This window comes from Pteronotus mesoamericanus, unplaced genomic scaffold, assembly GCF_021234165.1.
Source record: "Pteronotus mesoamericanus isolate MK-2021 breed Mesoamerican mustached bat unplaced genomic scaffold, CSHL_Meso_final contig_22, whole genome shotgun sequence".
In the NCBI taxonomy this organism is placed as follows: domain Eukaryota; kingdom Metazoa; phylum Chordata; class Mammalia; order Chiroptera; family Mormoopidae; genus Pteronotus; species Pteronotus mesoamericanus.
This window is the reverse complement of record NW_026555090.1, coordinates 2,874,466-2,887,838: the sequence shown is the minus strand read 5'-3', so window position 1 is coordinate 2,887,838 and position 13,373 is coordinate 2,874,466. Positions and strand designations below refer to the sequence as shown.

Below are 13,373 nucleotides of genomic sequence, written 5' to 3'. Positions count from 1 at the left end.
GTGGGGACCGAAGCTCCTGTGCGCAGGGTCCTTCCAGACCGTGCTCTGCGCCTCTCCATCGCCATCCTCTATAACAGGCTGCAAATAAATGTAAGCAAATGTTTCTTTGGGCAGCAAATTAATCAAACCCAAGGAGAGTGGGAACATCAAGTCTATAGCCAGCTGGTCAGAGGCACAGGTGACGACCTGGACTGACAACAGTGCCTGAAGTGGGGACAATGTTGCGGGACTCACCCCTTAACCTGTGGGGCTGACGCTATGTCCCGGAAGACAGGGTCAGAATTAAATTCTTGGTGGTGTGGGGAAATGCACATCTGGGGGCTGAGCAGGAAGGGGATGAGGGGCCTTGAGGGGTGACCGCTGGTGGAGGTCCTGAGGGTGGCGCTGCACACAGCACGTATTCATTGAGCTCGAGTGCGCTGAAAGAGTGCAGTGTCTCCTTGCTCCAGCCCAAGCCCACCTGTCCAACCCCGTTTCCCCTTCCCCTTTATAGTTCCCACACTCCAGTCACGCTGGGCTTCCTCCTCCACCTTCTCCCTTGTTTTCCGCACATCCCCCGCCTGGCCGGCCTTCCCCGCACGCACTCCGGTGTGCACAAATCTCATGCTCCCTTAAGTCCCAGATCAACGTCACGTCTTCCCTACCTTCCCTACCACCTCCCACTACCCACAAAAAGCTGCAAGCTATTTAATGTCTCTCTAAATTCCAAGCATTTATCGGTGTTCTCTTACATTTACTGCCTTTTCTTGCATGATTGTGTATGTCAAGAGTATGTCTCTCCAACTAACTGTAAGCACCAAATCGGATTTGCTTTGCATTTACGCACAGTGTCCAATGCGCTACATGTGATAAGTACTCAGGAATTTCCTGTTTGATAAAGGAATGAAAAAGTAAGTGGCTGGGGTGATTGGTGGCAGGTAAAGCTGTGTGCTCAGCACTCAGAAGGAATTATGTCACCCAAGGTTTGGGCTAGATAGTCTCTTAGGGATAAGCACACAGGACAAGGGAGAGCAGGTCTAGCTCCACGGCTGCCGTTCTCACTGTGGTCACTAGGAAAAGTAGTTCCCCAGCGAGGCTGACTGAAAACACACGGGCCTGGGGTTCCCTCTCTGGAACCAAACTCCTGCTTCTGACTTTTCAATAAGCTCCCAGGGTGACTCTGAGCAGCCAAGCTCAGGATTGACTTTCCTCAGTGGCCAGAAGGTGGGAGATTTGTCCACAGGTGGCTGATAAACATCACACACACACACACACACACGTGTAAGTAGATCACTAAACTAATATATCTCCCTGGCAAAATAATATATAGTATATGGTTCCATTGATATGAAAAAATAATGTAGAGAGCGACAGAAGGTTTATCAGTGTTTGCCTGGGGCGAGGGGTGTTGGCGGTGGTGGTGGCTGTGAAGGGACACAGAGGGAACTTTCTGGGGTGATGAAGATGTTCAATAGCTTGACTGTAATGGTGGTTCCGTGGGTGCGTACATTTAGCAAAAGTCATCAAATCACACATTCAAAATGGGGCATTCGCCGAGACTCAGAATCTGGGAAGCTAATGAAGACCCTCTCAGTGTCCCCTACCTTCTATGTCTAGACAGTCACAAAGTCCTGTCACTCTGATTTCAACACGTCTCCCAACCTTCCTCTGCTCCTTATCCCTAGTGCTTCACGTCAGAATGGGGTCAGAAGTAACGCTGGGTTCCCTGCTAGAGTCAGGGCCACAGCCACTGTCTGCCACCATACTGCCAGGAGGCTTTCTAGGACACATACCCACTCATGTCCTTCCCCTTTGCAGGATGAAGGCCAAACCCCACGCACCAGGCCTCGCACCCAACCACAGCCCCACTTCCTACCATTCCCTCACGCACCCCATGCAGAGACCCGCTCCCACGCTGTCCCACTGGAAGCACCATGGTCCCGTGTGACACCAGGCCTTCCCGCGTGCCACCGCCTGGCTGCAGCACCCTCCCCGCCTCAGCTTGCCGACTCCCAGGCAGCATCCCAGGCTGAGCAGGGGCGTCCCTGAACGAACGCGAGGCTTCCTGCTCGCCCCGACCCAGGCTGGGCCGCATGCCTGCTCTGGACGCCGCCCTGCAGCTGCTGCACCTGCACTCTCTGTCTCTCACCTAAGCATCCGGGGTGGGCACCGTATTTTTTGCCTCTGGACGTCCGGCACCGAATGGATCCCTGATGCACAGAAGGTGCCCAGTAAGTGTTTCCGGGGATTTCAGATGAATGCATACCGGAGGACAGAGCGCTCCTCCGCTCACGGGCTCTGCGTGAGAACGGGAGGGCGCTTGGGCATAAAGCGGTATGCGAGCTAGGGTCTTGTTATGGGCTGAACTGTGCCCTCAAATTCGTAAGTTGAAGCCCTCGCCCCAGCATCTCAGGATGAGACTGCATGTGGAGACAGGGCCTTTAAAGAGGCAAGATAAAATGAGGTCATGGGTGTGGGCCCTAAACCAGTGACCGGTGCCATAAAAAGAGGAAATTGGGTCACAGACACAAACGAGGAAAGACCACGTGAGACACGGGGGAGACGGCCATCTACAAGCTGAGAAGAGAGGCCTCAGAGGGAACCAACCCTGCCACACCTTGATCTTGGACTTTCGGCATCCAGAACTGTGAGACAGTTACAAGTAGTTTCTGTTGCTGAAGCCCCAGTTTGTGGTACTTTGTGACGGGAGCCCCAGCAAACTCATACGACTCAGAAGGATGGGGAGGAGTTGATACGCAGACCCTGGAAGAAAGGGCATTTCAGGTGAGCAGCGCCCGAAAGGCAGCTGTGGTTACAGGGTGTGTGCATGGGAGTGGCTGCTTCGTGAGAAGCAGCACAAAACAGCACTGGAATGAGAGCCGGCCTCAGGTGGTGGCCGCCCCCAAGCCAGGTCAAGGAGTCTGTACTCTGTAGGTCAGGGTGCCTCATCCTCATGTGCCTGAGAGCACCACAGTATTTTCTGTGACCCAGGGAGCAGGTGTTCCTGAGGCAGACCCTGCAGGGAATGGCTGGAAGTCATCGGCACTGTGCATCCTAAACCGGTGCACACAAGCCAGGGAGCAGCAGGCATTGGTTCATTTAAACCTCTCTATGTGTTTTAAAGGACAGACTCAGGACCACGCACTGTGGCTATTTTGTAAAATGTTAGAGCACTGACCAGAGCCACAAACAAACAATGGTACCCTGACAGCCAGGGGGTCCCACGGCACTGGCTCTATGTTCAGGCCGCAGGGCCAGTCCGCCAGGATCCTCTTCCAGCTCCGGCTCCCCGCTGCCCACAGCGCTCCTTCTACAACACAGGCCAGATCCTGTCATTCCACTGCTCCGAGTCTTCCAGGGGCCTCCACAGCCAGGAAAATCCAAGCCTCCGCATCACGGTTCACATGTACAGCCTGCACGTCCTCACCACTCCAGCCTCACCTGCTGCCCCCACCCCCCCGCTTCATGCCCTGCCCTTCGTGGCACTGGGAATAGGAAAATCAGGCCCAAAAGGAATCGTGGGGATTTGCTCTTTCATGCAATCAAACGGCTGAGGGCTGTTTTGTTCACTTGTTCACTTCGGGGCCACCTGCTGTGTCTCAGACACTGTGGAGGCACCACGTACTGGGAGAGTAGGCAAGACCCCTGTTCAGCTGGCGCTCATGATCCTGAGCAGGCGACTATCAGGTAGTCCCAGAAATACAAGATTCCAACTGGGGAACACTACTAAGGAGAGTCACATGGTGCTATTAGAGCTTATCCTGAGGGAAGTATGATGAAGTCATGGAAGGTTCCATAAGGAAAAGACGGTCCCAGGATGACAGGCGTTCCCTGGGTGAAGAGGGGGAGAACGCTGACAGGCAGAGGGCACAGCGAAGCAAGGAGAAGAGATCCTCACTCAGGGGGCGGGGAAGCAAGTGTGAGGGACCCACTCAAAGACCCTGTGGCTGCAGGGATGAAGGCGAGGGGAAGCCTCCTGGCACCAGGATAGGGCAGGAGCACAAGGACGGCCCTTGCGGACCACCCCTCGTTGCCCTGAGCCCATCAGGTGGGCCCGGCCCTCCCTGGTGGTGGCCAAGGAGATGCCCAAACTGTCAGCAGCCCACGTCAGTCCACAAGCGCTGCTGAGCGACTCCCGGGGCTAGAGCTGCTCGCAGGCAGCGAGGCGCCTAAGTAGCACAGGTGGTGCCAGGACTCTGGGGGCCCTTCCTTACTGATGCTCAGACCTCACCCAGTGGACCGAGGACAGGTCCTGGTAGGCAGCGGGGGCCAGAGAAGTTCTCAAGCCCTCAGGCTCAGGAAAGACTTCTGTTCACAACCCTGACCTAGGATCGCATCCTTTCTCTACTGCATTGGTCCCTCCCCGCTCCTCTGCTGACTCTCCCCGCGGGCCGCCCCTTCGGTTACTTCCTTCCGGCCCCTCATTACAAGGCCCCTTCTGACAATCCGTGTGGATGGAACAGCAGCAGGTGTGCCCCGAGCACAGCCCCAGAGGGGCCGCCCGCCCGCCTTACCATGCGTTCCTGGCTCACCTCACCCGTGTGATCGCACGAAATGAGGACGTGCTCTTCAGGCACCTCTTCTGTCCTCTCTCTCCTGTGGCGCCCTCCCTGAACTCACTGACAGCACAGTCATTTTCCACTGGCTAAACGTCTACACCTAACTCACTTTTCTCCACAAACAGGATCCCGCTGTGATGAGAGCACCTGGCAGGCTTTGCCAACCACGTCACAGAGGTCTGCCTTCCTTACTGGTCAGTTTTACTTTAATTTTTAATTGAGTGTTATTTCATTTTCATTGTTTCTCATTTACAGTCAGTCACAAAGTTTCCTTTCAAAATATGTTAATCCTGGGTGGATGGACCTGAAGAACATTATGCTAAGTGAAATAAACCAGTCAGGGAAAGACAAATGCCATATGACTTCACCTATATGTGGAATCTAATGAACAAATTGAATTAACAAGCAAAATAGACGCATTCACAGATGGAGAGCAGGCTGACAGCTAGAGGGGGAGGGGGCAGTTGAGGGCTGGAGGGGCTGAGCCAAAAGGAAAAAGGACTCAAGGACATGGACAAACAGTGGGGTGAGTGTGGAGAGGAGGGCACTAGAAGGGGGTAAATGGTAATGGAAAAATACAATTAAAAAGTTTAAAAACATGTTAATCACGTGAGTCAGGTTTAGGAACGTCAATGAATAAGTGATAGTAGTTGGCTATGGCAAAGTCTGTGAAAAGAGGAACTGAATGTCTAAAATCCAGGAAGCAGGGGTCCCAGTGGAAAAAAATGAAGAAATGAAGACAGGAGGGGTGGAGAGAAGGGGGCGAAACGCTACGCGCTGGAGTGATGGAGTCAGCAAGGCTCCAGGCGGTGGCCGCAGCCACGGGGGCGCAGCCTCCAAAAGCCGGGCGCTGTCCCGCCGACTCTCTGCCCTCCGCAGAACGGCCAGGGCGCCCGCCCCCGCGAGCGCTCCTCCCCGGGAGCCCGTGTCTGCTCTTCCCCAGCACAGCGCCCCGTCTGGCAGCTGCGGGGCAATGCTCACAGCCAGGGACGGGTCTCAGGAGCGTCCCTGCTGCGCACACAGGCTGGCGCGGTCTCTCTCCTCCAGGCTTCCTCTCGGCCGGGCCCAGCGGACTGCCTGGCTGGAAAGGGGCGCTCGCTACCTGCTGGGCCAATACTGAATGGATGCTGGCGGTGGCTTTTTACAACAGGCGAGGAACACGGATGAAAAGGAGAGAGAAGAGCACAGGGGGTCTGGTGGGTGCACGAACTGCACCTGCGGACAGGGCCCACACACAGCGTGAAACTGGGGCAGGAGCCCTGCAGAGGTCAGCGCTCGTCGGTCAAGCCACTTGCCCTCTGCGCCTCTCAGGCTGAGTTTTCTCAACGAGCTCCTTGCTTCTTTTCTAAAACCTGTAAGGAATGTTAAAACACTGTCCCCTCAAATGCTCACTCTTCCTAAATTTTTTCATGTGCTTTTCCAACCCTAAGCCTCTACACTGGGGTCCCGCTCTCTAGAATTTTCTTACCTCTAAGCCTGGAAAAATGTCTGTGTATTTATTTTCACAAGTAATAGTCAAGTACAGACTCATAAAAATTCAAACACAAAAGTATAATCTAGAAAAAGATGAAAGAGACCTTTCCCTATTTCTACTTCCTTATCCAGAGGTAACATAATAAACAGTTTGATATTATATATCCAGTACTTTTAAAAATGAATTTTTATAACATACAAGTAAAAATATATAGTTTAGGTTTATTAACATGAACAATGGCATTTATAACGTAAATACGAGTATATGCTTGAAAACATGTGCAGAATTTTTCTCACACACATTAAAGTCTGGCAAGTCTTGTATTTTGGTGGATTCTGTAAAACCGTGACACAGAAACACTTTGCTAATCCCTGCTCCTGTTAGTGCGGGTGCTGGCACCCCCTCCATGTGATCTCTTTGACACTGGGTGTTGCCCGTGACTTCGGTTTTGCCCATCTGTTGCAGGGAAAATCGTGTTTCATTAATACAAGGTTGACTATTACATGTTTACGGGACATCTGCATTTCTTCTGCGAATTACATGTTTATAAAAATAAATATAAATTACCCCTTATAAATTGCTTTTGCCCCTTTTCCCTTGGTGTATTTTTCTTCTTCTAATTGATGTGTGGGAATTCTTTTACAATAAAGAGTAGTTCTCTGTGGTTATGTGTGTTGCCATCTCTCCCTTGCCTGTCTTTCAATGTACCAAGTTTTAAAATGTGTGTAGAGTCAAATGTGTCATTCTTTCTCTGTCTCCCAAGATTATGCAAAAGGTTGTCTAAGGCCATAAAGAAAAACAAAGACACATTGACTCCGTATAAGAAATATATAATGCACAATTATATATAAAAAATATACATCAAATACTCTATATACATATCTATCTATATACATCAAATACTTTTTCCTGTATTTTTTTAAATTTAGCTTTTACTGCCTTGCCCCAAAAGCCCACAGAGCAGATACCATTACTGTCCCCATTTTACAAACAGTAAGACTAAGGAATGCATAAGTTAAGACAGCAATCTGCCTCCAAAGCCCAGACTCTTAACCAGAGCTTTATTTTGACTCCATATTACTCAATATAACTAATTCTCTCTACATAGTATGAAATAGCAAGAATGAATGCAATGTGATAATGACGCAGAAATAGTTAGCTCCGATAAATACAACAGATAATTCAGAAATTTCATTTAACTGAGAAAAGCTAAAGGTATAAAAGGACAAAATTATGAAATATTAGAGAACAAAGAATGCTCATAAATGATATTGGAAAACTGTTTAGCATTATTTTTTTAAAGTCAGTTTAAATCCACTTTTCATAACATCCACCAGGGTAAAACACTAGAAGGAAAAATCCCTTAAAAGAGGATTAAGAAGAGTTATAAAAAAATGGACAAATTTGGGTATGTAAAAATATTAAATGGCTACATATTTCTAAAAACCTCATTTTAAAAAGGTATACAATAGTCTGGGGAAAATGATGGAAATATGGCAGATAAATTTTACTAAAAACACATAAGTTAGCAAAAAAATAAAATGGCATTAAGAGTTTAACAGATAAATGAGCAAAAGAGAAAGTATAACTTGTAAACAAATATGTAAAAAAAGTTCAAACTATATTCAAAGAAATGCAAAATTATAAAAAAGGGCTTCTGTTTTGCCTCTTTTTTTTTTTTTTTTTAATGATACTGTCATTGGTGGAATGGATAAGGCTAAACTGCTAGTCTTACACAGTGTGCTGACAGAAAGCAACTTGGCAACATATACCAAGCACCATTAAAATATTCATGTCCCTTTTCCTAATAATCCTGTGTCTGAGAAACTATTCTACAGATATAATCCAAAAACATGAAAAAAATTACATGAATAAGATAGTTACTGAAGTATTATTTATAATAGCAAAAAACAAGGAAACAAAAAAGAAGAGCAACTCAATTTTCAAGAACAGGGAATAGTTAAGTAATTTATGGAACAATCACTCACAAGAACATTAAAAACAAGTACACTCTTAAAAATCATTGTGACTCTGATAACATAAAGAACATTATGTTATAATATCTAGTTGTACAGGTAGAAAGAAATCTAGAAATGTTAAATTGTTTTGGGGCATGGGATTGACTCACTATTTTCTGTAATTTCTAAACTTGATTTGAAAAGGCCCAGGCTCCGATCCCAGCTGCACCACGCCACCACTGACCAGACCGTGCCTGGCCAAGCCCCCTCGCCTTTCGATGGCCGTTCCCCCGCCTGATCAGTGAAGACGGTAATTGGAACCACTTCATGGGACTACTGTGAAATTCAAACGAGAGAATGCTCGTGAAGAACTCCACTGCTGTACCTGCCACACAGCAAGCAGTTAAAAATGCTATTTTTACCATTAAAAACATTTACCGTGTTTTAAAAACAAAATTGAAATGAGGGAAAAAGTATTTCACGTGGGGTGTTTTTTTTCAATTGCAAGTTTAGTATTGTTAATTTTGACTTCCTCTACTTTTGCGTGTTTCTCCTAGTAAGAACAGACAACACTTACACAAAAACTCACTTGGCAAAGGAAAGATTAAAGGAAGTGAAACGGCTACTATAAACCAGAACCGCGTAAAAGCAGCAAGTCTATGGAACTGAGCTGTGAAGGAACAAGCGGAGCCATATTAGCGAGGACTGAAGTACAAGCAGCAGAAGCGTATCTGTATCTTTGACTTCTAATGTGGGGGGGGGGGGAATCACACTTATTAAGTGAACTTAAAAGACAGTCTTACTATAGGACTGAGCTAAATGTTTCATTCTAATTAGAAATTGGCTCAGTGGAGAAAGGAAATAAAAACCCCAAGCCTAATTTCTAGAAAATATGGTGGTAAAGAGACATTTCAAAGGAGTTTGAGCCCCTTGCTGGAGAAGCAAGGGTGGGACAAAATACTGCTTACACAGAAGCCTTCTAATAAGCTACTTCCGAGAAAAGCCTCTATCTTTGTCATAGCTTTGAAATTCTGCCACCTAAGCCTCAGAAGCACAATGTTTGGGCCAGATATCGAGCTCTGGGACACTATCAGGCCCTCTGCGAGAGGCCAGAGCACACGCCTAAGTGCTGACCTTCAAGGGGCAAAGGCTCTCTAGAACCCTCTCCAGGGCTAAGGACCCGTCCAGTGGGCAGTCCTCTGTTTGACATTGTACCTAAAGCAGGAGACTGTCTCCTCCCAACAGAGCAGCTCCAAGACTTTCCATCCCCATCTTCAGTAATAACCAGCTATGTACTTACTGCAAAACCTCTGCTTCTCGTGCTCTTCGGAGCCGATGACCTCAATCTGCAAGCCCGCTGCTCTATTCTGGGGTCTGGTGCTGGCCGGGAAGGAAACCACACTCAGGAGACCAAGCAGCGAGCACTGGAGCAATGCTTCACTCAGGAAGCAGGCGGGCTCTGCTCCCCAGGGCCTCCGGCAGCCTCTCCCTCTCTCTCCCTCCCCCACCACACACACACATATACACACTCACACACAGTGCAAAATCGTTTCTATCTTACTGACTCCTGAACACATAATGTGGATCTCTCAGAAACATAAGGATTTAAGATGTACACTGACTTAGTTTCTTGCTGACTGCTCCCCAAGATATCAAACAGAAAAAAAAGCGGGGGGGAAAAAGGCAATGTGAGCTTCAGAGGCGAGTCTGCCCTGAAGCCTCAGGGCCCCTCACTGCCATGGCCTGGGAGTGTTCTGGGTGGCATGGGGAACTCAGATAATGATCAGGAAGCAACTCTGATAAGCTGACTCAAGGGACCTCAAGGGTAATGTATCTTGATCTCTAAGCCTCTGGTAATTTGTTGCAATTTCTTTTTCATTCTAAATAAGTAGTTTCATACCTAATTTTGAATTCAGAGAGCTCCAAAATTACATGAGCACTTTTACAAATCCTAGGGTCCTGTCTGGTGCCACTACAGGTGGCCTATAAGCCCCAGTGACAAGGAGATCTGCAACAGGGAGCAAACACACTGCACAGAAAAAAAAATGGAAGCAATTTTGTGCAGGTAAACAAGCTACATGTGCTACGGCCACACTCCCCACTCACTGGAGGCGTCAGGGCTCGGCTGAACTCAGCACCGCCCCAGGTTGCCGGATAACAGGTATGAAAAGCAGCCACATGGCTCTTACAAGGCAGACGGTGTGAGTTGGCAGGGCCTCCATGACCCTGAGCCCCTGGGGCCCTTCTGATCACAGACGACAGTGGGGAGCTGTCCTCCCGCAGCTTGGCATTGGCCTGCGCCTGCAGGGGTGTTATGACGACTGTGGCCCTGGCCCCCCGGCAAAGGCCACCGCTGCTGGTGGCTCTCCCGCTTTGCCTTGAAGAAGGCAAGAGGCATAATGCGTGGGACCTGCTTTCCCTGCGGAACACCCGTCCTCTTGGGAAGTGGGGCATACAGGAACCTAACTTACCGGGGTGTTCCTCCAGAGTGTGGCACCATGGCACAGACACGAGGTGGCACTGGTGTGGCCCTGCAAGGGACAGAGCTTCAGCCCGACCTTATTTAAGCAAAAGAGCAAATTTATTGGCTTGACTAACCGGAAAGTCTCGGGATGGATTCAAGCTGGCTGTACACCCGCGAGGCCTATGGGGCCACACATCAGTGGGGATCTGTTTTCCCTGATCTCTCAGCTCTGCCTGCCTAAGTTCGCTTCGTTCCAACAGTGCTGCTCTTGGGACGGGAAAGCCTTTCCCAGGAGCATTCCAGGAGGAGAGGTCTTTAGAACTCAAGGTCTCAGAAGGGCAACACTCCTCAGGAAAGAACCCAACAATGATACACCGTCCAACCCGGTGGCCAGGGAGAGGTGCCTGGGTGACTGGCACCCACTCATTATAAGAGCAGTTCACAAAGGCAGAAACTGCAAGACAAAAAAGTAACAAGCTGGTCACCCACTAGTGCACTGGATTACTAAGCCTTTCATGTGATCTTACCTTACTCCTCCAATTGGACTGTAAATCTATTGCTAGAAGGATATACACAGAACATTAACAGTGCCTATGTCTGGAATGTGGGTCATTCATTTTATTTTTTAAGATTTTATTCATTTATTTTTAGAGCGAAGGAAAGGAGGGAGAAAGAGAGAGAGTGAAACATGGATTCAAGAGAGAAACGTCGATTGGTTGCCTCTGGACAGGACCTGCACCCCAGGCGCGTGCCTGACCGGGAATCAAACCAGTGGCGCCTCCCTTTGGAGAACAACACCCAACCAACTGAGCCACGCCAGTAAGGGCGGATCATTTATTTTTTAAATTCACATTGTAGCTTCTAAATTGTCTCAAACAAGTAGATATTAAATTGTGTAATAAAATAATACAATAAAATAAGTTATTTCATGCTAAACAAGCCCTATATACAAAGCAAAAAATACATAAAAATGTGTATGAATAAACCTGGAAGTCACTCTAAAAAAATCTAGAACATTTTACTGAATGACAAAAAAGAGGACTGAATGAAAAAAATATACTGTGTGGTTTCAATTAGATATTCATTCTACACAAAATAATTTTATAAATGTGTTGTAATTCCAATAAAAATTCTAATAGGACTAGAAGTGTGGTAGAATAATTAATTTTTCTCTACAGAAGAAAATCATTTTTTTAACTTCCCTTGAGGACATGCTTATTGATTTTAGAGAGAGGGGAACGGAGGGAGAGAGAGGGAGAGAAACATTGATTGGCTGCTGCTCATAAGCACCCCAACCAGGGACAGAACTCGCAACCCAGGCATGTGCCCTGACCAGGAACTGAACCTGCAACTTTTTGGTTTACAGGACAACGGTCTAACCAACTGAACCACACAAGCCAGAACTAGAAGAAACTTCTTGGGGGGAAAAAGAAAAAGTAATGAAAGGAATTTGTACTGCTAGAAATAAAAATAGACCAGCAAAGTAAAATAATTACAATGGTATGGTTAAGGAGTAGAAAGATCCTCAGTGTATCATAACAAGGCCCCAAAATAAAAATTCAGGTTATGATAAAGATGAAATGACTAATCTGAAGGTTAAAAGTAGATTTTTTAAAGTATCATTGGGAAAATTGGCTAATCATTTCAAAAAAGAAAAAAGACTCCTACCTCACACCCTGTACCCAAATGAATGCTGAGGAAATAAAGATTTAAGTGGAGAAAAAAAGCATTGTAAGAACTAGAAGAAAATAGAGGAGATTATACATATAATCAAGGTGAAAAAGGCCTCTCAACCCCACATGCAGGGGCAGACTACATAAAGAAAAAATAGATCTGACTACTTGAAAGTCAAATTCCTCTGCAAATAAAAAATAGTATAAATAAAATGTAAATACCAATGATAAGACAAGACAAACATCTGAGCATAACCTTTGGTTCAGTTATTCCATTTGTAGGAATGCATCCTATGAAAAAGCCACGAATGAATGCACAGCTATATGTGCAAGCTATAAGCTTATCTTTGATTATAACAATGACAATGAAGGAAACAAAAGTCTAGTTGCTTAGATTATGGTACATCCACATAATTAAAGATTATGCAGCCATTAAAAGTGACACTGTATCAGTGTTCCTTATGATATAGATGCAAAAATCCTCAACAAAATAACCACCAAACCAAATTTAGCTACCTATATAAAGGATTATACACCATGACCAAGTGGGATTTATTTTGGAATTCAAGGTTGGCCCAACATATTAAAATCAATGTAATATACTGTATATAACAGAATAAAGGACAAAACCACATACTCATCTCAAGAGATGCAGGAAAAGCATCTTAGAAAATCTGCACTTTCCTGATGTCAACACTCAACAAACTAGGAATAAAGGGGAATTCCTCAGCCTTATAAAAAGCAACTACAACACACCCTAGCACCTGAAATTATACTTAATGGTGAAATCTGAAAGTTTTTCCCTAAGAATAGAAACAGGATGAAGATCCCTCTGCTTTCACCACTTTTAGTCAACATCGTACTGGAGTCTTTAGCTGAGAAAATTAGACAAAAAAAAAGAAGAAAGAAAAGACAGTCAATTGGTAAGAAAGTAATACTTTCTTTATTGGCAGATGGCATGATCTTATATGAAGAAAATTCTAAAGTATATACAATAAAACAGCTAATAAACTTGTTCAGCAAGGTTGTAGGATATAAAAATCAATTTTATTTCTATATCCTTGCAATGAACAATTAAAATATATTTTTAAAAAACCTATTTATGACAGCATCAAAAAGAATAAAATACTTAAACATATATTTAATAAAATATGTGCAAGAGTTGTACAATAAAAACTACAAAATATTGAAAAACTAAGGAAGGCTTAAATAAATGGACAGACATCCATGTTCATCCATTGTAAGCCTTAAGGTGGCAATGCTCCT

At 46.2% G+C, this 13,373-nt stretch overlaps 1 protein-coding gene across 2 annotated transcripts in view; it reads right to left on the bottom strand.

The window, feature by feature from the left end:
- SPECC1 (sperm antigen with calponin homology and coiled-coil domains 1) overlaps positions 1-13,373 on the bottom strand; it is a 282,358-nt gene that overhangs the window by 213,011 nt on the left and 55,974 nt on the right. Inside the window, exon 1 of one of the 2 annotated variants that reach the window (XM_054571174.1) lies at positions 9,271-9,403. The exons of the other annotated variant lie outside the window; for it this stretch is intronic. The gene's annotated coding sequence lies outside the window, so the exon portion shown is untranslated. Of the gene's footprint in view, positions 1-9,270; positions 9,404-13,373 lie in introns of those variants that run through there. 2 annotated transcript variants of the gene reach the window in all.